Source organism: Oxyura jamaicensis, chromosome 2 (assembly GCF_011077185.1).
Source record: "Oxyura jamaicensis isolate SHBP4307 breed ruddy duck chromosome 2, BPBGC_Ojam_1.0, whole genome shotgun sequence".
Taxonomy (NCBI): Eukaryota; Metazoa; Chordata; class Aves; order Anseriformes; family Anatidae; genus Oxyura; species Oxyura jamaicensis.
This window is the reverse complement of record NC_048894.1, coordinates 128,823,621-128,850,522: the sequence shown is the minus strand read 5'-3', so window position 1 is coordinate 128,850,522 and position 26,902 is coordinate 128,823,621. Positions and strand designations below refer to the sequence as shown.

At 41.6% G+C, this 26,902-nt stretch overlaps 1 protein-coding gene and 1 long non-coding RNA gene across 2 annotated transcripts in view; both read left to right on the top strand.

The window, feature by feature from the left end:
- The window catches only part of MRPS28 (mitochondrial ribosomal protein S28), an 86,091-nt gene that overhangs the window by 58,000 nt on the left and 1,189 nt on the right, over nucleotides 1–26,902 (top strand). The window lies entirely within an intron of this gene.
- LOC118161847 lies at nucleotides 20,396–26,277 on the top strand. The gene is made up of 2 exons (XR_004748193.1): nucleotides 20,396–25,136; nucleotides 25,667–26,277. It is a non-coding gene; the product is annotated as an uncharacterized LOC118161847 (long non-coding RNA).

The following is a 26,902-nucleotide window of genomic DNA, read 5'->3' as shown; positions in this document are numbered from 1 at the left end:
AGAATAGAAATGGCAGTTTCCAAGTGGCCGAGGTTGTTCTTTCTTTTCCCAGACATTTGTTCAGGAGTTAAGCCAGAATTATAGGAAGGTGGGACATCTCAGTTTCAGGTAGATGAAGTTTGGGATGTTCTGGAGAACAGAAGACACCATGTGGGTACTAGAGAGCACCCTGTGGTCCTGGTGCAGAGGTGCCTGACTACATGGAGACCTACCAGTCCTGCCAGTGCTGTGCTGGTTCCCACAGAGGGGCAGGAGATGGATGTGCCTGAATCCCAGCCTCACATACCCAGAAGCAACCCCTTGGTCTCACTCTAGAAATAACACCCAACATTAAGAGGTGGCACTATGCTGGAAGAGCCTGTACTGTACAAAGCTCCTTACCCCATCCTTCTGCCCCAAGATTCGGGTCCAGTTCTGATGCTTGTCCCGTGGTTTGTCCCTTCCTTGTGCCTTGTATACTGAATGAAGTCAACCCCCGCATATCCCAGGGTTCTGGGACACCTCCATCTCTTTTTCAGTTCCATGTATCTCATCACGCTTTTTCCCCAGTAGGACTCTTGTCAGTTCTGCTAACCCTGTAGTTGCCCTTTCAACAAGGAAGGGGATGTGAAAGTCCCTGGCGCTAGGAATTTCATGCAAATTCTCTGCTAGTTTAAGATAATATAGCTGGTTCAGTGTTTGTCATCAGCTGCAGAGTATCACTGGAGATGCTTTTTTTCCAAATACAGCACGATGAACTGCCTACAGTATTTATGTCGTTCAGTGAAGTATAGACTAGTCCATATGTCCTCTGAGTCAGAACAGGGAAACCGAGGCACATTTCCCTGGTACGTATCTGCTGTATATTCATGCATCTCGTGACCAAATGTGTACTTGAAAAACAACCGAAAGGGAAAGATCCTCGTAACTGTTTACAAAATCTGTCCAGCACTCACAAGTAGAAGAATGCTTAGGTTGCCTATCCATGGTTTATTTTCATCTTACATTTAGTTAAGTCTTTAATGCTGTTTAGTGCACAGAATGAATGTTATTTATGTAACGAACAGCTATGCCATAACAAGTATCCTGCATATTGCTCATTATGCTTTCCTGTGCTTTGAATAGTTTGCATGGATAGAATCCCCTATTTCTTCCTGGCATCAGCATGATATCACTATCCTGATATGCTTCACAGTCGCAAATGAATTCATTTTTTCAGGATCCGGTGAGCAGAGAGTCATATTTATTTATCCCCGGTTCACAAATGGGCAGCTAGGGATCAGAGATTAAGGATGCAAGTATCTATTATAAATTCTGGGAATTATGATTACACAGCTTCAGCCATTCCATCTTCCATTTCTCCCCTCACTTTGATACCCAGCACTCTTCCTGCAGCTGTATGAGCCGAGCAGCTGCCTTTGCAATCAGTGCCAGCATTAGATACTGGCCTCTGCCTCCAGCACTTTTCCTTCAGCTGCATGGGCAGGCAGGCAGCTGCTTTTATGTATGAATATGTAGAGTTGGCATTGGTTATTGAGGCAGCTGCTCAACTGTCCTTACAGCTGGAGGAAGGGTGTTTCCTACCAGCAGCAGCTAATAAGAGCAGGGAGACTTCAAAACGAGGAGGGTATGGCCTGCTTTTTCATCTCTAAGCTATATTGCTTAGGGCTGCGAAACTGTTTGATTTCATTAGGAAGTATAAACAATTAATGGAAGTAATTGAGTACATTGAAGTGCCGTACCATTTTTTCTTCTGTATTAAACAGGTTTGTTGTGGTGACAAAGTCACTGAGTGACTTGCTGTTTTTTTCTTTCTAGGCATAAATGTTTTTATTGCTTAATTTTAGCCAATTGAATTGAAGTTTTGTAGTGAATTCAAAATCTTGTAACACCATCTTTTCATTTTACAATTAGTGTTAGGGTTTATTCACAAAATACATGTATATACGATTCTTGCCATTCTCATACACATAGAGGTGAAATGGAAAGTAGTTCCTTGCCACCCTTGCTTGTAACACTTGGCTGTTTGTTAAATGCACATCTGCAGGGTGTGAAGGCCCAAATGGGTTTGAACCTGGAGCTTTCACTTCTGCCCTTCCTTACAGGAAAAGAATGAAAGCTTGCGCTACAGTATGAGCAGCCTGTGAGAGATGAAAGCTCCATTCTGCTGTGTTTGATCTGGTCATCAACAGCAGACTGTTTTTGGAAGGCCTTGTCTGTATGAAACTTCCTCCTGTCAAATTCTCAAGTAACATAAGGCCTGGAAGTGCTGTGTGTGACCAAACCGTGCCATCGTTGGTAAATGGCAAAGCCCACCACTAAGCTACCTCAGACCTTGCAGCCAGTGCTGAGTGAAGTAGCAACACTCTGCAGAGAAACACCAACGCTGTTCTTGAAAGAGGAAAGCAGCAGAGAGAAAGCGAGCAAAAAGACATTTAACATTCTGTTGTGAGTGGGCAAATCGGACTTCAGTGGCACAGCAGTGTGCACTTCTTGAGTCTATTTCAAGCTTCAACACAGGGCTAGTGGGATAAAGGTGTTCGAAAGGTAAATAGGAAAGCCTAAGAGGATCTTGGTGTTGATGGAAGTGTATTCCTCCTTGTGCCCAGGAGGCCTACGCACCATGAGCTGCTCTAGGAGTATAAACAAACAGCTCTTGGAGAAACGTGGCATACTTTCCTTTGATGTTGCTGAGGGGTTTTGGAGTACATGTAAGAAGTAGTCTTCCTCTTTTTCATGCCCTCGCATGGTATAATTGAAAATAGTTTCCCTTCTTTCCAGTGATATTTGTAATATGCAGAGTGAAAGTGTTCTTTCATTTCTTCGGCTGCAGTGAAGATTTCTCCTTTCAAAAGTCTTCAGGCCAAAAATTAAGTTTGTCCTATGTTGTTTTCTAGGTGGCAATACAAAGAGACAATATTTGGCATTATGATTGAGCATAATTTCTACTTTGATGTACAAATGAGGTTCTTTTGATGTGGGGCAGTTGTTCCCATAGCACAGCAATTCTTCAGAGAAGTTCAATATTAGCAAGCAATTGCTAAATGAATACATCTGTTTATACTACGTAGGCAAAACCGATGGTGATGCTACCTAAGTGATCCAGCCTCATACGCTTTATTTTGTATCTTCTGTTTCTGGTTGTTCGAAATTCTGTCAGGTTTTGAATGCTTGGAATTGGATTATCCATTGTCATTTTTCCTTGAGACTGCCATTTATTTTATGTTCTGTGTTGTAGAAATGTTTCAAACTTTTCCAGAAATATGTTGCTTTGTGTGTTTTTTTATGAAGTTGTTATCCTGCCCTGCTTCAGGGCAAAACCTTGCAATTTGACAAGGGTTGCCTTCATCAGGGAGGTGCCCGGTGCTACTTGCTTGATAAGACCAGGCTAAGATGTGGCTGGACGTGCACAGGGATTTGAGAGGTACTTCTGGTGAGGACCTTTGGGTTCCATCCAAAAAAAAAACACATCAGGTTTTCTGAGCCATGGTCATCCTCAGAGAGCACTCAGTATTTTCAGTACCCTTTAGTCCCTGCTGACTTTTCTCCCAGACCTGAGCTGTGACAGCAGAAACTCATTTCCTTCTGCCCAGAGAAGAAGGATGGATAGTAAGTCAGGAAGAAGTGGTGATTTCTAGACTTCTTTTTTGTTTATTTCTTCTGGATAAGAATTAATAAGAATGTTTTGCATTTCACAGTCCCTTTATTAATGTGCCAGTCATCGGTTCCGTGCTGAGGGAATCAAATACCATTTTTGTGTCGGATAACAGAGTTTGCACAGGGTGATTTCTGCTAGAGCCAGGAGCAACAGCTAGTGATATTGCTGATTTTCTCAGGGGAAGAAGGGAATTAGAAAACTGAGCTGGGATTTAGAAAAGTTAGCCTCTATTTTCTGCTTTATGCTATGCCTCCTATAGCAGTAGAACCACTGATGTTGAATCAAACTTTAATGTATATTGAAGGGACGGAAGTGGTAATATTGGAGAACCGTAGTTTTCATCTTCAGCTTTTGAAAGTTTGTCTTTCCCACTTTAACTTCCTTACAGCTTTCCTTCCTGTCAAAAATACCAGAATTAACGAAGTATTAAAGGAACTGTTAATATCTAAATATCTAAGGTATTTCTATTTAATTCTATTTTTTTTAATATGTCAGCGTGAAAATATTTCATGCATGTATTTGAAACATTTCCAGTATATGAAATGATTGTCATATCTGTTGATCTTTGCTGGAGGAAGAAGAAAAAAAGTTGGCTTGGTTTAGACAATTAGCTTAGACGATTATCTTAGATATTAGGTGAACACATTCAGCTGTTAGGATGGTGAAACTCTGAGAGGGCTTACCTAGGGGCTGTTTAAAAAACCCTTTCCTTCACAGAAGTTTCTTAAAAACAGGTTAGGTAAATATTTGTCAGGGGTGACCTCCTTCAGCGCAAAAGGTAGGACTCAAGCTTTGGTTCTTCTGATTTGGGTCAAACATTTAAAAAGTAACTGTTCAGTAAAGAGGCTTGATTTTGAGACACTTTAAGGAAAGTAGAAAATCCTGCTTTCCAATGCGATAGGTGCCAGTCATCAATTCAAAATTCCCAAAATAAATAGTTCTGCGTACAGCATATAAAATGCTGTCTTTTTTTCCAAGAATTTATGTTCCCTTATAAGTGACCCAGGTGGGTGAGAAATACTCAATACCTCAATCCCAAAATAATCTGCTCAACTTCTTTTGTACATGACCGTGAAATAATTAGGAGCAAGACGGGAAGCATTTGGGTGAAATATTGATAAAGCAAGCACCCAGAAACTTGTTCTGCTCCCTCAGGTTCATTTTGCGCGTTTTCTTAGCTCTCATTCCTTTGCGTTAGATAATTGTAGGAAGAAGCTGAGGCAGTCAATCACCTTATCTCCAAGACAATTTAGTAGCAGGCTTTGCTAAACTGTAACTTGAGTAAATAGGCATTTTCTGGCTCACCATTCTCTTGCACTATTTAACAACAAATAACTTCGTGATTTGTCTTCTCAGCTTCTCTCCCCTAATTTCCTGCTTCTCTCTTACAAGCTCTGAGGAGAAGTGTCTGCTCACTGAAGAGTGAATATGCTACTTACAGCTTTCTGTTTTTTTTTTTTGTTTGTTTGTTTTTTTTTTTTTCTTCTCATTTTCTGTTTAAGCTAGAAAATGTGAAAAGAATAAAAGCATGAACGTGTGAACATTCAGTGTTACCATTGTACAGCAGTATCTGGCGCAAGCCTACACACACAGTATAATTTAATTTTATTCTGTTCTTGCTCTCCTGGTGGCCGGCTTGCATGTGCACACATGCACAAAACAGATTACTCCTGAAAGGGAGCCTCTGTAGGAAAGTATTTTATTATCGCTGAATGTATCAATTAGTCATTTCATAAAAAGTATTGAGATATTAAAGTCAGGTGATGTATTGAAATTGCAGGAAAATCACTGACTGAGAGGCAACTTTTTTCTGTCACCTACTGTGACAGACTCCAGCCATTGGAATTGGAGCAGCTTCACAACCCTGTGTTGGAGGATGGCATTTTTAAGACTATTGTACTGCTACACAGAGAAATCTGATGATTGTAGTGCTGTTGGGGATGCAGTTTAGTTACTTGTGCTTGAATTACTACTACTCACCTCCATGTTACTGCACAGCCTGCACAGTTACTGCACAGAACAGCTTGGTGCAAAACATTTCTTTTGCAACATCCCAAGCACAAGATGATGAAAAGAAAATAAGAATTTGACTACTAAATTATTTAATGAATATAAATTAATTTTTACACTTTTCCACTAAAATATTAGTGTTATATGCCATTTTCAGATGTTACTTTAGCAGCTGTTTTATTTGAATATAAAAGAAAATGTAGGTTGTAGTCGGAGTGTTTATACCGCAGTATGAAATGATGCAAATGTTACGAATTGTTCTTTTTGCATCAAGAAGCTGGCTGATTCTCAGAAGGTTTGCAGGAGCGGGCCCTTGACTTGCCAGCTGTGATGATACATCCAGTGAACGCTGCCCTGGTGTCTTCTCCTGTAAAGCAAATTGGGTTTCCTAAGTAAGGGTGGAACACGGGCGTTATGCCTTGAAAAGATGGGAGAAAAACACCAAAATAATTATCTGGAGTGTAAGAGCATGGGGAACTGAGTGTTCACGTAGCAAAGGGCAGCCCCTTGGATGTCCCATTTGCAGCGTAAGGTTATGGTTGCTGCCGCCCCAGCTGTGCAGAGGTGAACCTGGCTGCTAATCCCCAGCACACAGTCACAAATCCTGCTGCTGCTTCTCTTCTCTGCAGGAATGGCTCTTGGGGCACAGCAAGCCCAGTGCACACACAAACCTAGGTCCCCTGCCAGGGATTTCCAAGTCCTATCTAACAGTAATTGCAGTGCTAGCTGAGCTGTAAAAGTTTAGTGGTTTCTTTCTGTTTTTTACTGCAACTGATGAAGCAAGGCCATCATTCTTTGCATTTGTTTGCTGTGTTAGTGACTGGTGGGTGTGGTATGTTGCTAAAATCCTGTAAGTCAGATAATAGCTTGACTTCTCATGTATCAAAATGATTCCTGAGCAAAAAGTTCTATTTTAAGGTTTTCATCCGAATTAACTTTCTTTGCACGTTAGTCGTGCACATCCATCAGTCCTGGGGTTAAATAACTTCCCAACTTCCCCTCCCGCAGCACACTTTCTTCTGTGTTCCTTGTAGTCGTTCACGTAACTTCCTAAGCACATGGCGTTCAGCTGAAGGTGTTGATGCCGGTGCGCTGCTGTATGGCGATGGAGCAGAGCTGAGCATCGGTCTCTGTGGAAGGAGGCAGGCTGTCTGTGGGCCCGGGTCTCAGGTTCAGCATCTGCAGGTGCCCAACTGCCGAGCAGGTACTGCAGATCCGTCCTGAAACAGCATCAACCTGTTCCTGCCCCGTGGTGCTGAATCGTGCTCTGGTCTGCGTGGGTGTTTTATCACCCAGGTAATTGGAGTTTATTCCCAGGTATAGGCGAAACTTAATTTGACCTCTTTGATTACAGCTGCCTGACTGAATGCCTGTTTTTCTCTTTTTTCATCATTCCTTCTTGTTATAACACCATCAGCTTGTTAAGTGTTTTACTATGGGCACGATCTTTTAACATGCATACATAAATTCTTTTTTCCAGAGTTAATAAAATATTGTAATGGGATTAACATGTTAATAGAAAAAAAATCGCTTAGGGGTAGTTTTTTTCTTTTTCTCAGTGTGAGAAAATTTCTAGACCGATTCTTTCCACCCCAAGAGTATTACAGATTGCTGGTACTGTCAATACTTTCCTTAAATCTTTTGTTGAGCACAATAAGCCTCCCTGTCTTTTTTTTATGGAGAGAGTGGTAGAATTTCACCCCCCATTTAAAATGTAGATAATACATTGTTTGGAGAAGGTTGTTTGAAAAAGTGGTTTAGGTTGGAATGAATTGTCACCTAGGCACTCTGTGTGTGTTTGCTTGTGTCGGGAACTCGATACTGTGGGAAAGCTGCAAGGCACCTTCTAAGATGATGGAAAAGAAATACTGTACTACAATTAGTTTTACTCACAAATGAGAATAGCATTTTGTTATCGTGATTAATTGTGTTTTACCGTACTCCTGGAGAATGTAAGCAATAGTAGGAGCTGAAATTCTTGAACGAGAGGGAGAAAGGAAAGATTAAGAAGTAAAAGGTGCAGAAGCAATCCTGAGACCTCTCCTGCTCTTGCTAACGAATGTAAGCACAAGCTCTGAATTCAGAGATAGATGGAAGTGATAAGTAGCTCCCTTTTCAATGACTGAGCTTATTTGAACATCGATTGAGACAAAACAATTCTTTGTTTTGTTAATATTACTGATTCTTGAGTAAAAAGTTGGCATTTAAACTGAAGGCTACCTTTACTGCGAGACTAGTTTCTAACATTTCAGGTATCCTTTTTATTCTTAGGAATTGTGATTTCTCCATTGGTTTTGATTTGCTTTAAAGAAAATCCTCTGATATGATAGACCTGCAAAGCCTGTTGTCCTTTGCCCTATTTTCCAGCTAAATGATTCCTCTTGATCTCATTCCGTAGTGGACAGATGGGTCTAAAACATTTTGATGGCATTGTCTTCTGCTGTGCGCAGAAGCAGGTAGGATCCGTGTTGGCATTATCCTCAGCTGCTTGCACTGCCACCTCCCTGGTGCACGCTGCCTTTAGGGCTCTGTCAGGGAGCTGATACAGAAGAAAACGGACTTCTTTTTTCTTTTTTTTTGCTTTGATTAGTTTTCAGACAGATCCAGTTCCCCGGCCTGGTTGGCAGCCAGAGAGCGTGTGCTGTCACAAGGATGGCATCAGGAGCTGGTGGGGGTGAAGGGGAAGGGTCGGATTAAGCAGCTTGGATTTATGCTGGGTTAGTGCACCCAGGCGGTCCTAGCCTCACAGACTTCAAGATCCCTGCTATTAACAGGGCAGGACAAAAGTAAGGATTGCAAATGAATGCAGCCTTCTCCTTCAGTGTGGTTGCAGTGATGCACCACTACAGAGCCACAGCGTGCACAGCCTCCACGGCAGCTCTCTGGAGAGCAGCTCCTAGGAGTGTGAGGGTGATAAGTTAAGCAGGTTTTCAGGGTAGCTTGGGAAAAGAAAGACTGAAAGATTAGAAATTGAAAACAAGGGGTGCATGACCTAGAGAAGTGTATGGAAGCGTGATGGGTGAATGTGCTTAAGACTCTTTGCAAATATTTTCAGAAATGTTCTGTTTTGCTGAGCCTGCAGTAATTCACCGGCAGGATGTATCTGGCTTACTATTCCTGAAAAACTTCAAAACTATTGAAATACAAAACTCATTCGTATTTGTCATAAACTAAAGGTGAGTGTACTAAACTACCCATTCCATTTCAGTTTGCTGCAGAGTGTTTTCCTGGTTTTGTAGAAAAGCATATCGTGTATTTGTAGGTTAAATCTTTGGAGTCTTGAAATACCTTTTTGATGTTTTTGAGAACATAAGAGTAAACGTTTGGTGGAAAATCTTACAGAGAGAAGAAAAACATCGGAGTGGGCTTTAAGTCTGTTCCCATGATTTCACAGATAATCTTTCAGAGCTGCAGTGAAAATAAGTTTCTGATGGATCGAGTGCAGACCCCTGCAGAACTACTGCACACAAAGGAGGTGTGGACTTTCTGAAGTAGGAAGCAGCTTGGCAGTAGGGCTTAAAGGTCAGGACCTAGAGGGACTACAAAGGCACTGCAGTGATGAATTAAGGAGTTTGTGATATTTTTTGCATTATCAAGGACTGGTTGTAAAATGTACACTGGTGATGGGTGACAGAAAGAATAGAGGCAGCATCTAACAGCACTCCTTCTTCACTCCATTAGGGCAGGAAATAGTCTGGGGTGAGCAGTCTTCTAGGAGCTGCTATGAGCAGTAGCTAGGAGCAGATGTTCACAATGAATGCTCGTGTCTCATGACACCAACTGTAGAAACTTTCGGTGACTGTTTTTTACAAATACTGATAAGGAAAAGAAAGGGACAGTGAAGGAAGTTAGATGGTGAGAGTCAGATTAACTGCCTGAAGTTTAGAGGAAAAGTAGTGGAAAAATGGTACATTCATAAAAGAGATATTAACCTGAAAAAAAATACAGCAGATGAGAGATATCACCTCCTTATTTTGTCCTGTCTGTTCTTAATTTTTTTAAAAAAAAGCTTTTAGCACCAATTCAGCAATCACTTGTGCATGCATATAGCACAACTATATGTGTAGTCCCACAGCAGTCATAGAATCGTTCCGGTTGGAAAAGACCTCTAAGATCACCTAGTCCAACCTTTAACCCAGTACTGACAAATCCACCACTAAACAGTGCTACCAAGTTCTACTTCTTCGTGTCTCTTGAAGACCTCCAGGGACAGTGACTCAACCACATCCCTGGGCAGCCTGATCCAATGCTGCACAACCCTTTCAGTAAAGAAATTTCATAGAATCATAGAATATCCTGAGTTGGAAGGGACCCTTAAGGATCATCAAGTCCAACTCTTGACACCGCACAGGTCTACCCAAAAGTTCAGACCATGTGACTAAGTGCACAGTCCAATCTCTTCTTAAATTCAGACAGGCTCGGTGCAGTGACCACTTCCCTGGGGAGCCTGTTCCAGTGTGCAACCACCCTCTCTGTGAAGAACCCCCTCCTGACGTCCAGCCTAAATTTCCCCTGCCTCAGCTTAACCCCGTTCCCGCGGGTCCTGTCACTGGTGTTAATGGAGAAAAGGTCTCCTGCCTCTCGACACCCCCTTACGAGGAAGTTGTAGACTGTGATGAGGTCTCCTCTCAGCCTCCTCTTCTCCAGGCTGAACAGGCCCAGTGACCTCAGCCGTTCTTCGTACGTCTTCCCCTCCAGGCCTTTCACCATCTTCGTAGCCCTCCTCTGGACACTCTCCAACAGTTGAATGTCCTTTTTATACTGTGGTGCCCAGAACTGCACACAGTACTCGAGGTGAGGCCGCACCAGCGCAGAGTAGAGCGGGACAATCACCTCACTAATTTCTCCTAATATCCAACATAAACCTCCCCTGGTGCAAATTGAGGCCATTTCCCCTCATCTTACCACTTTGTGCTTAGGAGAAGAGCCCAATCCACACCTCGCTACAATCATCCCTTGAGGTAATTGTAAAGTATAATAAGGTCTCCCCGAGCCGTCTTTTCTCCAAGCTAAACAACCCCAGCTCCCTCAGCCACACCTCATGACTTGTTCTCCAGACCCCTCAGTAGCTTCGTAGCCCTTCTCTGGACACACTCCAGCACCTCGGTGTCCTTGTAGTGAGTGGCCCAAAGCTGAACACAGTACTCGAGGTGAGACCTCACCAGAGCTGCATACAGGGAGACAATTACTTCCCTAGTCCTGCTGACCACGCTATTTCTGATACAAGCCAGGATGCTGTTGGTCTTTCTGGCCACCTGAGCAGACCACTGGCTCGTATTCAGCGAGCTATCGACCAAAACCCCCAGGTCCCTTTCCACCAGGCAGCTTTCCAGTCTCTCTTTCTCCAGCCTGTAGCTCTGTTTGGGGTTGTTGTGCCCCAGGTGCAGGACCCGGCACTTGGCCTTGTTGAACTTCATACCGTTGGCCTCGGCCCATTGGTCCAGCCTATCCAGATCCTCCTGCAGAGCCTTCCTACCCTCGAGCAGATCGACACACGCACCTAACTTGGTGTCGTCTGCAAACTTGCTGAGGGTGCACTCATCCCCTTGTCCAGATCATCAATAAAGAAATTGAAGAGGACTGGCCCCAGTACTGAGCGCTGGGGGATGCCATTAGTGACCGCCCTCCAGCTGGATTTGACTCCATTCACCACAACTCTCTGGGCCTGGCCACCCAGCCAGTTTTTAACTCAACAAAGCGTACACCCTTTCAAGCCTTGAGCAGCCAGCTTCTTCAGGAGAATGTTGTGAGAGGTGATGTCACAAGCCTTCCTGAAGCCTAGGTAGACCACATCCACAACCTTCCTAGACTTCAGTAAGGCTTTGCACGTCAGTAATCAGTAAGCTTATGCATGTCAGTGATGTGGACCAAAACTTCTGGGGACTCTGGCACTGGTTTGCAAATATTTCAGCATTTGGCGTTTCTGCACATTTGCTCAAACCCACCACAGTCACACTCTCAAACTGGATTGAGGATTTTGTAATACCAATGAAAAAAAAAATGGGAAAATTCTCCAAAACATGTATGTATGTCTTTCTTACATCAGACTGACTTGAACTACCTTTACCTTGTTTTCATAACCATTTAAATGAGTTAGTTTCACTCAAAACTGTAAGATGGGAATTAAAATCCATTGTCTGAATATGCATGGAGATTATTCTAAAATATTTATATTTTTCCCTTATTCATGCATAGAAGAGGTGAAACTTTTTTTTTTTTTTTTTTTTCCCAGTACTAAGCTGAAGTAAATGCTCTAACTTTATTCACTTATTTAGTTGTTTTTTATCTAAACGAGTCCTAGTTTTCACTGAAACCTTTCTTGTCCTTAGCAGGCACTTGCCATGCCCTTCAGAGCTCCTAATATTGAGAGTCAACTACTTGGCACCACAGAGAAGTGGATCTGCATGGTTTAGTAGTCAGGATCTGCACAATAAAGGTGCTGGGGCGGCTTCCACAGCCTGGGAGCCCTGCTAGACCTCAGTCTGTGTGGCCAAGTTCAGCACTCTCTGTATTGATTCCCCTAAAGCAGAGGTTCTGAGCTGGTGTCCAAATCCAGAGCAAAATGCCATGGAAGTCTCTCCCAGCTCATGGAACTGGTTTCTCCCTTTGCCCACAGACAGACGTTGTAGGAGCTCCTGCAACTGAATTTCACCTCCGGAGAAAGTGCATGTAGGGAACGCTGCACACCATGAGCAGCAAACGTATTTTTGGGCTGATGTGCCACGGTGATGACAAATGCACCCGCTCTGCTTGAACACATTCCCAGCCAGGTGAGCGTTTCGGAGGCAGATTGGAGGGCTGAGCACCACTCCAGATTTACACCTCCTGTGTCCATTTTCACCATAGGGAGGGGGGTGTCATTTCAGAGCGTTGGTTAAAGAGTTACAGGTATTTAGGGAAACAGGCAAGTCACTGCTAATTGATTCCCTGGGCCACTTGCTTCCAGTTTAGGAGGCAATGCGGGCATTAAAGTTGAGGCATGAAAGAGGCAGAGTTTCTGATACACATCAGACTCTGAGATTGCACCACACTGGTTGAACAGGCAGGAGGAAGAGGAGGAGTTACAGCATTAGTAACCATAGCTCCAGAACAACTTCTGGTTTCTTCTGATTTTAGCTTGTAACCTGGAACTTGAACATGTTTAAATGTCCTCAGCACCAGCAGGGGGACAACTTCTAAAGTGAAGAAGAAAACAGCGTATTTCAGTCCGTCAGCAAAGATTTGTTGAATTATTTAAATAGCTGATGAAACATCTATTTGTTGAAACAAAATATGCTCACCTGTAAGCAATGGACTTTGCCCTGCATGGAGGATCATTCTACAATCACTTGCTTATGCTGGGCTTTCCATTGCTTTGTAACTCTGATTTCATTGCAGTGCAGGTTCCTGGCTCACATTCTCTTGTGCTGCTTGCTTTCCAAATGATCAACGCCCCATTCAGAAAGGCAGTGCTACGTATACTTTCTGTAGTCTTTGATTTTTTCATCTTTCTAAATTTCACTGTTTATGTGAATGCATCCATACAGTAGCAGGCATTTTACTATGTGTACTTAAGCATTTAATGATTGAGATCTGGATTACAGCTATAATAATTTGTGCTAGGTGGAAAAGCGGACCCAGAATCCTCAGATTACTTAGTTAAAATTAGTTATATATGCTTAGGAGTTAACGAAATCCTTTTTTTGGGAAAATAAGTCTAGGCTAAGACCAGCAATGTGGGAAAAACTTAACCCTTTTCCCTGGGTTTGGAGAAATAGTTGATAGCTGCTGTGGTTGTTTGACTCCCTTGTTCAGATTAAAAAATAAATTAAAGGAAGGAGGAAGGGAATGAAAGAGCATTTCCTTACCAGGCAGTCACACGAGCTATTGTCTGCGGGCTCCCCACCCCCAGCTCTTTCACACGGGCACACACACATACGCACACACACACACGCACACAAAAAGCCAGTTTTGTGTAGTTCTGAGCACACAGATGTTCCTCTTGGCATCCCTACAGTATGGATAGGTTTTTTTGCAGACACAGAATGTGAGGCTTCTTTGTTGGAGACAAAGTGTTGCCTGTGGTGGGAACTGCTGCAGTGATGGGAAAGTATCGTAATGTATTGTTGGATTACTGTGTGTGTTTTTTTTTGTTTTTTTTTTTTCCTAGCAGAGACAGTACATTAAAGTAGCTTTGTGGGCAGTGAATTGTTTGAGCCAAGCCTGGCTAATAACACTCTCTCCTTGGCAAGCAGTCTCACAAGGTATGGTCGGCATGGTTTGGGTGGTCACGAGGTTTGTCCCAGGCATGTACAGCAGTTCTGGTGCATCGACTGGTAGTCTTAGCAGCCTAATTTGATGAGCCATCAAAAGTGGTCAGACTCTACAGGTAGAGCTGTAGTACTTTTGGCTCTTAATTTCAATTGTATGAAGAGCTAAAACTATGCATGCCTTCTCTTTATGTCATTTTTAGGACTTCTGCTCTGGATCTTCTATGTAATGGTTCTAAGAAAATGGCTTAAAATATGAAACTAATAGCATTAAGTGTTTGCTTGAGCTTTCATACTGAAAAGGAAATAGCCTTTTCAAATTGTTGCTTGTACTACAGCCCGTCAGAGAACCTCATGCTCTCAGGAGCAGTTGATGCCATTGCCAACCTAAAGTTCCTCTGATGTTGGTGATACTGAGCAAGAGGAGCACAGACCTGTCAGACAGGGTATAGATTTAAGTTCCTTCTGTCCACATCACGTCATTTTTTATCTCCATTCCTGGAATACACACAGGTTTTGTCATGACTTTAACCGTTCTGGTTGACAGCACTAACCCCACCCAATAAGTACATTTTGGTTTGAAGGCCTGCTCACGCAGATCCAGTTGAAAGATCACACAGATGAGGTAGATGGGGAAAATGATGTATGGCTCCATTTCAAAATGGCTCAAGAAAGTGGGATTATAGATGAAAAGTTCCGTGAGGAAGCTGCTTCTAGGAAGAGTTTGGAGGCATTTCTATAGAGGATAAGGTTATCAGACTCTGTGTGATAACCATTAATAATTTTGCTTCTCGTTGTGTTCTTCTAATGACAGAGTCTCTCTTTCTTCCTTTTTGCCCAGGTATTTTAAACTACTTCTACTTTGCTCACTAAAAAAAAAATAATAATATTTAATTTTCTGTGGAGCTTTTATCTTTCCACAGCTATTAAAAAAAAATAAAAACATCTGGTTTCTCAGTTTGAGTTCATGTTTGTATTTTGCATTTAATGAGAATTTATTGGTGTTTCTCTTTTGACCAATAATTGACATAAGACTCGTGAGCGGTTGTTAAAGAAGGCCTAAGCCAAGAAAGTAGATTGGGAAGATGGTTCTCCTCATACCATGTCACGGCAGTTGTTACTTGTTCATTTCAAGGTGGTCTCCACACACTGGTTGCAGCTCTACTGCCCTGACTACACCCACTTTTTACTGTTTTTAAAGATTTTTTCAGCCCTGAGGCCTGTTTCTCATCTGTTTCTCAGATTTCACTGAATACTTTAGATTATGCTTACTGTAAGGTTTGCCCTCTTCTTTCACTTCCCCTTTCTGCCTAACCCTCCTTTTAAAACTCCAGATATGCTACCATTTCTCTGTCTGTGTCCCTTGAACTGAATTCCCTTTGGAAATCTTTCCTATCCTGCTCCCTTGTGTTTCAAGAACCCCAGACGCATCCTGCTGCTGGACCCAGTGACATGGTTTCTTTCCTGGCTTTCCCCTGTAGTACCTCCTTGTCTACTTCCAACTTGCAACTTCTAGTTTTGCCTGCATGTCCCTTTTGATATACCCAGCTGTTCTTCTCTATTTCCTCCAAAACTAAATTTCCTGACGTACCTTCTAAGTTCCTTTTGGTAGTTACGTTCAGTGACACAGTCTGCATTTCTGTAACCTCGAGCATCACAGCACTAGGATAATCTTTGTTATTTCTAATATCTTAATCATGTCAGGTAATGCCTTGTTTCCTGCTGTTTCTTACAGCTTTTGCTCCTTTTAGTATTTCTGAAAGCTGCCCTTGCAGTCTGTGCTCACTCCTGACATCACCATACACAGCCAGCCAGTGGCTTGCTGCCTCACCCTCAGCTCCTTGCCTAGACCCACAGGGGCCTTCCCAGATTTTCTTTGTATGTTTTCCCATTCACACGTGTGAAACACTTTTTTTTTGTTGGTGGTATTTTTTTTTTTTTTAAATCTGAAACATACCTTTTACAAAACTGTCCGTCTCCAGCTAATACCTCTAATATTAGTTACTTTTAGCAGAAAGTGAATCAAATACAGGGTTTGCACAAAGACAGCTGCATGGCATTCTGCAGAGAAGCCAGCCTTGTGAGTAATTCTGCCCCATGCTTCACACTCTTTCTTCTGAGTTCTTGAAAATTGAACTGACAGTGTCAAACCATTTGTATTTTTAAGGTGCAGCTCCCCAGCAAGATTTTCATGTTGTCTCTGAATAGGCTTTTATGAACTTTGAAAGCCATTTGAATGAATAATGCAAGTGTTAGCATGCAAAGAAATGTTACGGACGGAATCTGAAAATGTCCCTTTTGCAGGAGCACCATGACCTCTTTTTCATCAAAAAGTCTGTTCTGTGTTAGTCTGTATTGTTTATTCATAACATAGGCAGCTGAGATTGTTCTTCACACGTTCAGATTAAAGGGACACTAGCAAGTAATGGAAACTCTTAAAAGTGTTGACTGACATACCAGGTATATATTCAAGATTTACACGCTCAGTGATGCTTCAAGATGATCTGTGTGCCCTGAAAATAGTAAGGCTTATAATCTGTCGTTAGAGTGGTGCTTTTTCCCTGCAAGCTCCTATTTTACCTGCTTTTAGCTTTGTCAGACTTTGACCGTGATGTTGATACTGTCAGATATTCACAGCTAAAATCTCTGATTCCTTCTCTGAGTGTCTTGCAGTTGCCTGGGCGATCTGCATACGCTGCATTTTACAGACCAGCTTTTGTGTCAGACTTGACCTTTGCTGTAGGGTAAGCCAGAGGGCAGTTGTTGTGGGTAGGGGCATTGTGCAGGTACCAACAGCCAAAAGGAGAGTTGGAGGAAGGCATGGGACTGGGGAAGTTGAGGGGAGAGACTCGTGCTTTTCAGCAGTCCTTTGGCAAGGAGCAGTCCTCAGCGTGTAGCTGAAGTTGATGGATAAATGGGAACCGTGTGGTAACTCCATCCAGTTCTTCCACAGCGATTGTTACCAACCCACAATTCTCCAAAATCCTCACCCAAATTCTCCAAAGCTGTATCCCTAAAACTGCACCTCCTCCAGACCCCACTCTTTCCTCCCAGTGTAGTATTTTCCCATCCTACAGACCCCAAAGCCATTTGTATCTGACCTTCCCTCTTCTTTAGCCCCTTTCTCATCCCTTGCTTGGATTCACCTGCAGCTGGAAATTCAGCTATCCCCGTCAGCTGTTCAGTAACTCCGTTTTCGGTCTGCCTGGCTATGCCAGCACTCACTGCCACCCAGTGAGCCATTGTGGCCTCCCCACCCACCTCCTGCATCCCGCCTCTCTCAAGAAAAGAATAAATCTAGATTATAGCTATGATGGGATTTAAAGACAAAGAAAGGTCATGGAAGTACTTACTATCAGCCCAAATGGGAGCATCAGAGCAGACTTAAAAGACGTGCCTGCAAAAACCTGCTGACACTATGTGAATCATCCTGTCTTGCTGATGCTTTTCCTGCATGACAGCTTCTCCAAGCTGTACAAGGCTTGAGGGTTGAGCACCAAGGTTCAGCAAGCTTTAAACGCATTGTCATTGTTCCCATGCAGTAATGACATGCTCAGACAGTAAGGGGAGAAACGGCTGGATTTGAATTTTCATAAAAGCTGTGTCTGGATTATCAAAACCTACTATTTTTAATCCCCTGTGAGAGACCTGTCAGGATTGCTGGTGCAAGGGGACTGGCATTGGCTGAGTGAGAGATTTGAGAAACTGCAAGAAAAAAAAAAAAAAAGAAAGAGGATGGAATTTAGTTGGTAGTGGTGAAATAAAAGGCTGTGATTGGGTAAGAAACCAAGAGGAGGGTGAGATTTGCTGGATAAATGGGCTGGAACAAGTATGCGATGGACAGAAAAGTATCTGCTAGAGCAGGCTTTGCATGAGTATCCTCTTTTTATTCTTTCATCTCCTGAGCAGTTTGCCAAGCTTCTGGTGCTCCATAAGCATGGAGGGCTATGCTTTTTGAAATGCTTTGTAGTATAACTAGGTAAGTTTATTAGAAGTTGGAGTATAGCATAATCTTTATTTTTTAGCATTTTGTAAGTTTTGAAGCAATATTTTTATCAGAGTAGTTCATTGCCTAGTTTAAACAGGAGAAAAAAAATATAACAATCTGGGCTAAAGACTTGGATTTCTTTTGTCCACTTCCTTTGGAGTGACATTTGCTCTCAAGTTAAAGGATATGTTTTATGGTGTAGACTGACAAAGTAACTGGCATAAATTACTGGTTGTGATGCCATAACCGTATCTGATACACATTCTGAGAAATGACAGGAGCCACGTTTTGCAGGTTTCGTTTGTCAAAGCTTACCTCACTGTGCCATAGAGAAAAGGTTATAGCATTCATCTTCGGTGTGATATGAAGTGCGTTTGAAAATATGGATTAGTATTTGGACTCTTTCTCTAAAAAGGGAATCATCCTGTCCCAAAAGTTTTAGTTAATACAAACTCATTTTTTGCAGTCTGCAAGAAAAAATACAGAGGAAAAAAAAAATTGTCAGTTCTTGCAAACACTGTGTGCTTTGGTTCTTGTCTGAACTGAAGGCATGCACCTTACTTTTTAGAAGTTTGTCACTGCTAAGAAAGTCTACTTAGAGTCAAAATGTCCATACTGAGTGAATATATGGCATTTTTTTTACTGTTTTTGCTATCATAAAAACATTGATGATTGATATCATTGCAATAGCAGAGAGTGACAATGTCTTCACTGTGGTTTGCTCAGGGGTTTTCCATGATAATCATAAAATAATTTTTGTCAGGCTTTGCATTTACCTTCTTTTAGCTACAGGTGCTTGGAAACTTTCCTGTTCATTCACCTGTGTCTGTGCCATTTTCATTTGGTTACCAGGTGCCTCAACAGCCAGCAGTGGAAACCCAGGGAAGGGCAACAAGGTCCCTGAACTTGTCCCCCAGAGTGAAGGTATCAGGGCTTCACCAACGTGCCATGGTTTTGGGCAGCTCCGTGAGCATAAATGGAGATAACACTTTACCACCAATGATAAGGTGGTACCCCCAAATTCTGCTATTTTTACCAGTCTGTTTGGTAGTTATCTACACTAACTGCTAGTGATTTCAAGACCCTGCAGTGACTGTGCGTGTTTCTGCAAGCTGTAGTTGACCAGGCATACTTGCAAATGCTCCAGAATGTTTTCCACATCTCAGGATCTAGCTAATAACCCCAAACTCTTTTTCTGATGTTCATTTCAAATTTTTGCTTGGCAGTGATCAGAAAAAAATAGGGTTTGGCTCTGAACTTCCTCAGGTGCGTCAAGCACCTGTCGGTTTTAAGAGTGCTGGCTTGAGGCTCTACTTAGGTGCTGTTGTTCAAAACCACAAGGTGACAGTGACTTGTTTGAGCTGATGGTTTCATACAGGTTTACAGCATTGCAGTAAACGTTTCCAAATGTTTTCCTTTTATCTAGCAGAGTGTATATGTGTATATATACATCAGAGTATAGCTTTTTCCCTTGTAAAAGGATGTTTTTGACACATTTATCCTGACACGTGAAGCTAAAATATTCTGAAAAAGCACTAATCAGGTGTCACAAAAAATAAATGTTCAGAAGAAAAGAGGGCATGCTTTCTCACTTAGTTCAAGGAAAGATGAAAACAAAGAGTGGGAAACAAATACACCTGAAGTGGCAATGGGCTGATGAATCACAGGAAGAAAGATTGTATTTTCTGACGGAATATCAGCAGCAACTTCGGAACATTTCGGTGAAATGCTTATTTGAAGAAAACAGGGATGCTTTGAAAATCCTATTTTGAGATTCCATCCTTCTTTTGAATGACTGGCTGTTGTGATAATGAATCATACGTGAATGGAATTTAAGCCAAAAGAGACCTTCAGGTTATCTCTCTGGACATCCCTGTATCATGAGATGTTGCATTTCAGCAGGTTGCCCTGAACTGAAGTAAGGCGTTTGTTTTGGCATCTCATTGGCTGAAGCCATCAGGGGCTGAATAGTTTCCTTGTGGTTTTTGCTTGTTTTTGGTTTTGTTTTCCCCATGTGTTTAGTCAATATTATTGATAAAATTGTGATTCTGGTTTTGACCTTAGTTTCCTGCAGTTATATGTTTTTTTCCCAGATAGATTTAAGCACGTTTTAATACCAGTATTTTCTTTCAGTAAAGGTACAGACAGCTCAATCTTCAATCTTTTTAATAACTTAACAGATCAAGATTGTTAAGAGGTTATTTAGTTTTCTACGTGTACTTTGTCCTGTCTTTAGTAGTCCTTAAAGAAAAGTAGGCAGCAAGATACTATACAATGGTATTATCTCTTGTGCCATCCCATACTCTGCTCAGGGCAGACCTCATAGTACCTCTCTACAGCCACTTTCTGCAACTTTGTGCACACATATGAAGCTAATTTGGGGTCTTTTTGCCCCAGCATTGCCTAGGAGCTCTTACTGTGTGTGTGTTATGACTGCTGTATCAAGATGCTGGGAGAAGGATCGTGCTTCCCCCATAACTAGATGTGGAGCATGCTCCTTGCTGGAAAAAGCCACTGTACCAAGCTGTAAACTGCTCTGTAAAACTGTGCTTCCTTTGCCTTGCAACCAGTTTGCTAATTTTTGTCTCATTCATATTTCTAACCAATAATTTTGTTTTCCAGTGAGGAGGGTGATGGTCTGTTTTCTCAGGTGACAAGTGATAGGATGTAAGAAAGTGGCCTCAAGTTGCACCAGGGAGGTTTAAATTGGATATCAGGAAAAAATTCTTCACAGAAGGGGTGGTTTTTGCATTGGAACAGGCTGTCCAGGGGAGTGGTGGAGTCCCCATCCCTGGAGGTATTTAAGGGATGTGGCACTGAGAGACATGGTCATGCTTTAGTGGTGGGCTTGGTAGTGTTAGGTGGTAGTTGGACTTGATGGACTTGAAGGTCACAGAAACAAAACTTGTTGACTAATAGATCTGAAAACACATTTTGAAGTTCTGATAATACAAAAATGAGAGATTTAAAAGCTTCTTATAGCATTCTCTGTGGTTCACTGTGGTTCACTGTGGTTCACTGTGGTTCAACTCTAACTCTGTCTTGGAGTGCTTTATATTAGTATATTTTGCATAGAAGATAACCCAGAGATTCCTTTGATTTCATTTTGGGAAAGCCATCATTAGAATGTGTTGGGAGATGTTAAAAAAAAAAGATGCAAAAAGGTAAAAAAATCAAATCAAATTCTCTAATTCATGCCCTCAGTATAGGAATGCAAAACCAGGTTTTATAGCTGCCTTCCTTCAGAGGGGCAGGCTTATGAGGGCTGGGACGGATGGTATGGGGGAATGAATGCTGGGTGAGAATGGTTGTAGCATGCCCTATATTTATCTTTGAATTTCACCACTTACTGTTCCAAAAAAAAAAAACAATGGAAATTGAAAAACAGTAACGAAATAGAAGGAGTATAAGCTAACATACTCGTTTTGTCTTTCAAAACTGCAGCTCTGTATTATTATGATATGAAACAGAGGATATGTGTGAGTGAATTTTTAAAATGAGTGAGAAATGCTAGGCAAGACCTGGTGAGGCTCAAAAATTTCTCTAATTTTATCCTTTTTGAAGCACTGTTCCCCAAAATGAAAGGTTTATTGCTTTGAACTTTAAAATAATAACTTGTGTAGTTTTAATAGAAAAAGGACTGCTTGCTAATTTGTGATCACATGCAGCTTTAAACATTGGATAGTTTGACAAAACACTTTAATGTTTGCACCTGTAATTTAGAGTTTGAATAAAATTCTTCATGCCATTTAGTAATGAGGATGCTTCCTTGACATGTGAAATTGCACACTTGCAAAGCTAGTGTCCCATTTTCATGGTAGCAAATGGTATAATTAGGATCAAAAAATGTTTTTAGTTACAGCCTCCTTATTTTTACATGCTCATTGCTTTCCAAGTTAACTCCTTTGGTAAACCTTTTACTGTAGCCTGAAATGACTTACAATTTTAAAAAAGAACGTCTTCCCCCCAGCCTTCTTGAAAGAAATATGTCATTCCATATTCTCCCTTTCTAATCTCATTATGTTAAAATGCATCTTCACTTGCTGTTGTTGTTTATACATGTCTTTTAAGGGGACTTATTAAAATGGCCTACTTTGTAAAAAACACAAGTTGAAAATCTTGACTGAATAGTTTTGTGGGTTTGGTGATGTGTCCTTTAATTTATTGTTAAGATTTTACGAGATGTAAAGCTGCAGTGCAGAAGTGAAAGGATTAGAGTAAGGACCAAATGGCAATAAAAGGGATGTAGTCAATCAGAAGAAAGCTTCCATGTTGCTTAGGTTTGGAAGTGTACACTGTGTTTATTGTATGTTTGGGAAGAAAAAAAAAAAAAAAAAGCAAAGATAAAAGGCCCTACATTAAATGGAATTTTAATGGAACTTTATTTTTTTATTTGCTTTTAAAGTTTCTTTAAGCAGTGTTCACAAAGCTGTCTTGTATGTTTTCTCTGTGCTCCTACGTACTGTAATAGGTTGGTGATGTGTGGTTGTAGAGACGTGTGCTTCAAAGAAGAAAATAGATTTTCATTTTGTGTCTTCTCACATTCTTCTCCATGACGGTCCAAATGATGCAAAGAGCACTGAAACAATTATCTGGGTTGCCTCCAACTTAACTGTATGTCCTCTTGTGGAAATGGACACTGGAGTATGGGTGTGCCTTTGTCCCCTGCATTTTCCCACTCTTGGACAGATGGAGAGAAGCCTGTGAGTGCTTGTTCTTTTGACAGAAAGCTTTTTGGAGCCCTTTGGCTTGAATTCATTGAAAGGTTTCTGGCAGGTGCTGCAATGGGTGCCCACATCACTACCGGCCCTGTATGGGGTCATGGCTTGGCAGCAGCAGTGGTGGGTTCCCACCGCCGAGGCTGGGTCCCTCCAGCCACAACTGGCGTTCCCAAAGAATTAGAAGTGATAGCTCTTGTTAGGAAATGATTAATTAGCGAAAAGAATAAATTGGCTGCAAGGTCCCAGTGTCTGTTTATATTTTCAAGGATGTCTGTGCAATAAAATTGGGCTACTGCTCCTAGGTGGTTAGGATGTTGACAAAGCGTAATTGATAGCAAGGGGATTCAGAGACCACCTGTGCTCTGGGATATTGCCAGTTAGGAGGAAAGAGAGAAGAGAAATGCTTTCTCATGAGGATGTGTGTTATGTGTAGGAATGTTGTAGAATATCGAGGTTGAATGAAATACCTATCCCAGATGCTTTACCTGCATAAATTCAATTCTGTTGCTCCCTTCTGATGACTGTTTTATAAATAAGTTCTGGAGAAGTGGAGAAAGATTTGACTCTACCTGTAAAATATTTTTAAAAGTAGTGAAGTAAAAGTTTTTATAATATTCCTATGCCTTGTCATATATATATGCAACCAAGCTATCTTTGTTAGCTTCAAAGTGAATTTAGTGCCTACCTGCCAGTAGGAAGTGGTAGAAGAAATACGTGTGCACCCTTGACAAACACCATGCTTGGGGGTTGAGGGAAGGTTAATGGTTCCTGCTGATGGTCATGAGATAGGATGATGTTGAATACCAGCATTGTTACTTAAAAATAAAGCAAGTCCTTTTGCAAAATGGAGTAGATACTTTCTTTCCTTTTCCACTAGTGTTCTGTGTCTCCTAGGACACTGAAAATAATAAAATGCCTGCTTTGTTTCTGGGTCCTGCATAAAGCTCTGCTTTAAACATAGGATAGTTTTGTCTGTTTTAAGGATAAATACCTTTGTGGACAGAATGTGATTACTATGCGTAAAGCAACCTATCATTTCATATTGCTCTAAATGTGGTGGATAGACCACCACTGCAAGTTGTATTCATGTTTCTACTTTTCCTACATCTTCCACTTCTCGTTTATTCTAAACTGTTTTAGCTCTAGGGAACATCTGTCACAAGCCCAAATGTTTATATTCACACAAATTGGCAGTTGTGTCAGCTCCTTAAAGTGATGTTCTTCAGGATCTCTGTAAGCAGATGTGCTGTGACAGGAAAACTTTCTTTAATAATTGAGTTACGCATGATTAAAGTTATCTGGAATCATTTTGAGTTACTGAAGCAACATGTAAGATTGTGGTGCTTCTTGCAAAAATACCATTCCTTGGATTTTGCATTACAAATATATGCTAATGTCTGGAAACTTGAGCAAAGTCCCCTGCAAACTACAACAAAGAAAGTCTTCGTGATGCTCACATGGGGGAGTCATGCTTGAGATTAATAATTTATAATTAAATCTAATTTATTTATTAATTGTGAGAAGAACAGTTTTTGCACAGATTTCTCTCATTGGCTTTCTTCATTCTGACTAGCACTTTCAGAGGTTTGATAAGAAAAAAAATAGTTTCATCTATTCACATGGAAAACACCCCTGTAGTCGAGCAACCTGCCCCCAAAAGGAGCTGTTGCGTGATGAAAGTAATGTTTTGTATTTCAGTTGCAAATAGCTCAGTATCTTCCCCACTCTGTACTGTCAAATATAGACAGGACATAATTCCATTTAAACCTAATTGAGTTCAATATTGCATAGAAGAGTGTTGGACTCTGAAGAGAGATTTCACAACAGCATTCTGCTTTACGTTGTTGGAGAGCTGTTTTTCCTGTAGAAGGTGGGGGGGGAAGAAAGAGAGAGACGACTGGTCTTTAATGTTTATCACAAGCCCACTAGTTCTAGTATTAAGTATTATTAGGTCGAGCACATCCTTCATCTTTTGAAAACACCACAGAGTGTTGTAGGTTACAGCTCTAAATTCAGCGTTATTCAAGGATTATAACTGTCTTTATTTTTCAGTGACTTTTTCTCTTCTACAGCTCTCCTCTGTATACAGTTTCCTTCATTTCTGGTCTATTTTCTTACATTGTTTTCAGTACTTTCTTGTCACCTGCTTTACCATTTATCCCCTCTCTCATATCTTCCTAAGCCTCCTTTTTCTCTCATTACAAGCTGTCTACTCCCTCTCTTTTCTGTTTCCATAGCCCATTTCTCCCTCTCAGATTTTCTTCTCTGCCTCTTCTTTCAACTTCTCTCAAATATATATATATATATTTAATTGGTCTTCTCTCATGCCCCATCCACTCCTCACACTCATAGATAAAGGCAGAAGAGTCTGGTAATCTATGTCAAAGATAGTCAAAGATATGTCAAAGATCATGCAAAGGCAACCCAGCTAGCCAGCAGCTGACAAAGAAGGTGAAGTTCGGATTTACATTAGAGAATTTTCTATATATTTCTCCCATTTGCCCAAATGGCTAAAAGTCACTAGCCAGTAGGTGAGGCCACACCTCGAGTACTGCGTTCAGTTTTGGGCCCCTCGCTACAAGAAGGACATGGAGGTGCTCGAGCGAGTCCAGAGAAAGGCTATGAAGCTGGTGAAGGGTCTGGAGTCTTACGAGGAGCGGCTGAGGGAGCTGGGACTGTTTAGCCTGGAGAAGAGGAGGCTCAGGGGTGACCTTATTGCACTCTACAGGTACCTGAAGGGAGGCTGTAGCGAGGTGGGGGTTGGCCTGTTCTCCCACGTGCCTGGTGACAGGACGAGGGGGAATGGGCTAAAGTTGTGCCAGGGGAGGTTTAGGTTGGATATTAGGAAGAACTTCTTTACTGAACGGGTTGTTAGACACTGGAATAGGCTGCCCAGGGAAGTGGTTGAGTCACCATCCCTGGAGGTCTTTAAAAGACGTTTAGATGTAGAGCTTAGGGATATGGTTTAGTGGAGGACTTGTTAGTGTTAGGTCAGAGGTTGGACTCAGTGATCTTGGAGGTCTCTTCCAACCTAGATGATCCTGTGATTCTGTGATTTAAGGTTCTTCAGCTATTGGCTGCTGGAAGTAGTGAGTAGCTTTTCTCTTCATTCACCTTATGTCTAAACATCCTGACTTTGGGGAACTTTCTCTTTTAAATAATACTAACAAATCCCAACAGATGCCTTCCATATTTAACATCTTGCATATTGTCTTTTAATTTTGTTTTGCCTTTGTATTATTATTCTTAAAAGTCACGTGTTAGCTTTCATGAATTATTATTGTCAGTTGTGTTACTGTGCTGTTTGAAATGCAAATACAGAAAAGGAGCAGAACTGATTGTTTCCAAATGTTCAGCTAGCAACCCCCCACAAGCTGTTCTCTGGTTTTAGTACCTGTGACATACTCTTCACTGCAACATTTTGCTTTATATTTTGGGCAGATAAATGTTGTCAATTTTATGTTTTTAAGAAAGCGTTTGGTATTTCCACTGTGTTGATTCATGAAGACCATCACAGGATTAATCGGGACTGGGTTTCAGAAACACTCACTGAAGTATCCTGTGTAGCTACTTGTTTAGAGTTATCAAATGATCTTCCTTTGCTGTTTATAACATAACCGAGTATTTTACAGAGGATTAAGCAAAATAATGTAAGATAGAATAGTCAGGAAAAAAAAAAAAAAAAAAAAAAAAAAAAAAAAAAAAACATAATCAATCTAACATCTTGGTCCCTTGGTTTGCTCAGCCCAGAGCAGAACAGGCTGAGGGGAGGCCTCATGGCGGCCTGCAGCTCCCTCACGAGGGGAGCGGAGGGGCAGGCGCTGAGCTCTGCTCTCTGGGGACAGCGACAGGACCCGAGGGAACGGCATGGAGCTGGGACAGGGGAGGGTCAGGGTGGGGGTTAGGGAAAGGTTCTGCACCCAGAGGGTGGTTGGGCACTGGGACAGGCTCCCCAGGGCAGTGGTCACAGCACTGAGCCTGCGAGAGTTCAAGAAGCATGTGGGCGACACTGCCAGACATGTAGTCTGATTTTTGGGTTGTCCTTTGTGGAGCCAGGAGTTGGACTCGATGATCCTTGTGGGTCCCTTCCAACTCAAGATATTCTATGATTCTATGACTTAAAGGGCAAAAGAAAAAAAGAAAGAACGAAAGAGACAGAGAGAAAGAAAGGAAGGAAAGAAGGAAGGAAGGAAGGAAAGAAAGAAAGAACGAAAGAAAGAACGAAAGAAAGAACAAAAAGAAAGAAAGAAAAAGAAAGAAAGAAAGAAAGAAAGAAAGAAAGAAAGAAAGAAAGAAA